This window comes from Rhinopithecus bieti, unplaced genomic scaffold (genome assembly GCF_001698545.2).
Source record: "Rhinopithecus bieti isolate Rb0 unplaced genomic scaffold, ASM169854v2 scaffold_9899, whole genome shotgun sequence".
Classification (NCBI taxonomy): Eukaryota; Metazoa; Chordata; class Mammalia; order Primates; family Cercopithecidae; genus Rhinopithecus; species Rhinopithecus bieti.
In genome coordinates, this window is record NW_016806979.1 from 3,466,815 (window position 1) to 3,468,671 (window position 1,857).

The following is a 1,857-nucleotide window of genomic DNA, read 5'->3' on the forward strand; positions in this document are numbered from 1 at the left end:
AGAGAGAGAGAGAGAGAGAGAGACAGAGAGAGAGAGAGAGAGAGAGAGAGAGAGAGAGAGAGAGGGAGGAAAGGACTCCCCAGGGAGAAGAAATCTGGGCAAGGGACAAGCAGGACCGACAGGGGGTGCTGCCGGCACAGCGAGGCAAGAGCTCTGCCTGCAGGGAGACAGGTGCCTGCCAGGCAGTGGCTGGGCCCAGCCGGGAGCTGGAGGCCACGAAAGTCTGGACCATCTGACAGCAGAGAACGGAGAGGCCCAATTAGGGCTTTTGAGCTGGAATGCGCCATTTCAAATCCGGGGGCTGGGGAAAGTTCAGTCAACCAGGCAGCTGCCTTGCTCATAGACATGGCATTTATTTGGTGGTTAGCTGTAGGGCTGTTTAGCTGTATGCTTGGAATTGTATAACACGATTCCCACCGGCCAAGACAGATCAATGACCCAGACAGGCTGGAGGGCCAGAAATTAAAAGCATGAAGCTCGTAAGTGGGTAGTGGCCACTGTCTTGGCCACCGTCTCTGCTGCCAGCAGCCCAGAGCCCCCAGCATGGAGAAGCTGCAAATCCATGCCCCTCCCTTCCTGGCCTCCGGGTCTTCCAGGCCTCTTCCAAACCCCAGATTCCATGATGTGTTTTTCACCTCACACAGAAAAGCAGGACAGTCAGGTGCCAGGAGGAGGCTAATTGTTCCAGGAGCAGCCTTCAGGAGCAAAAGCAACATGGGGACAGGTTTGGATCTGTTTGTGTGTGGATTGGAAATGTCCTTTGACAGTGCAGGCTCATTCCTCCAGCCTGGGTGCTGCACAGAAGGTCTTTTGTTTTGGAAATGATTACTCACGCCTGCCCAAACCTGTTTGGGACCGTCCAGGCCTTCTTGCCCACCTCTGGTGCTGTGTGCCAGTGGTGGGCTGACCCCAGCAGTCGATCTCTCCTGCCTTTCCAGAAGGTCCCCGCTCCACTGTGTCCTCAGCCTCTGCTCTCCTGCTCCCTCTGCACCAAGGATAGAGACCCTCCCAGAATGCACACCAGGCCCCTTACCCTAGAGGCTGGGGGAGGCTGGGACTGGGGACAGGAGCTGCCTGATCTTCTGATTTTAGGGAAATCCTAAGCTGACCTCCCACAGTCCTTCCTCTCCACCCAGGCACAGGTTGAAATGTTTAAATGGGTTGGGTTGGCCAATCTGGACTAACAGCCTGGAGTGGGCCCAGTGGCTTCCTCTCCAGTGATCCCCCAGGAAGTCAGGGCACCTGGGCTTAGTAAGGGCGTTTGGGGCGTGTGGGCAACTCATGGCATGCGGGGTGGGGTGGCATTCGTCCCTGATGCTTGGTGACCACGTCCCATTGCTGGGGATCCCTGGGCCTGGGAAAGAAAAATGACCCCCAGGGACAAGAAGGCACAAGGGCAGGGGCCCTGTTAAGGGTCGCCTGGGCTGAACCGCCCCCGAAGATAGCCTTGAGGTGGGGAAGGGCAGCGGGCTTGGGACTGCCCTTGAAGGGACCAGGGCAGCACTGGGTTCTGGGATCTCCCGTGTGTACCCTACCTCTTCTGTGCCCCTGCCCTGAGGGGTTGGCGCTGAAGGCTGCAGGGTGCTGACCGCCTGAGCCCACCCGGCCATGGCTCTCCCCGCTCTGCCTCCCTCCCCGGCCACGCGACCGCCCGAGCCCCCTCCCATGCCGCGCGCTACGCGCTCCGCCTGAGCTGCCACCACCACCGCCGCCGCCGCCGCCGCCGCCGCCGCGCCGCGTGCTCCTGCTGCCGCCTCGCTCCAGCCGAGCGAGCCAGAGGAACGAGAGAGAGAGAGAGAGAGAGAGAGAGAGAGAGAGAGAGAGAGAGAGAGAGAGAGAGAGGGGGGGGGGAGAGAG

General features: G+C 60.1%; 1 protein-coding gene across 1 annotated transcript in view; it reads left to right on the plus strand.

Annotated features, from left to right (window-relative positions):
• Positions 1-672: 672 nt before the first annotated feature.
• RBFOX3 (RNA binding fox-1 homolog 3) overlaps positions 673-1,857 on the plus strand; it is a 546,061-nt gene continuing 544,876 nt past the window's right edge. The window contains exon 1 of the mRNA XM_017879339.1: positions 673-724. The gene's annotated coding sequence lies outside the window, so the exon portion shown is untranslated. The remainder of the gene's footprint in view (positions 725-1,857) is intronic.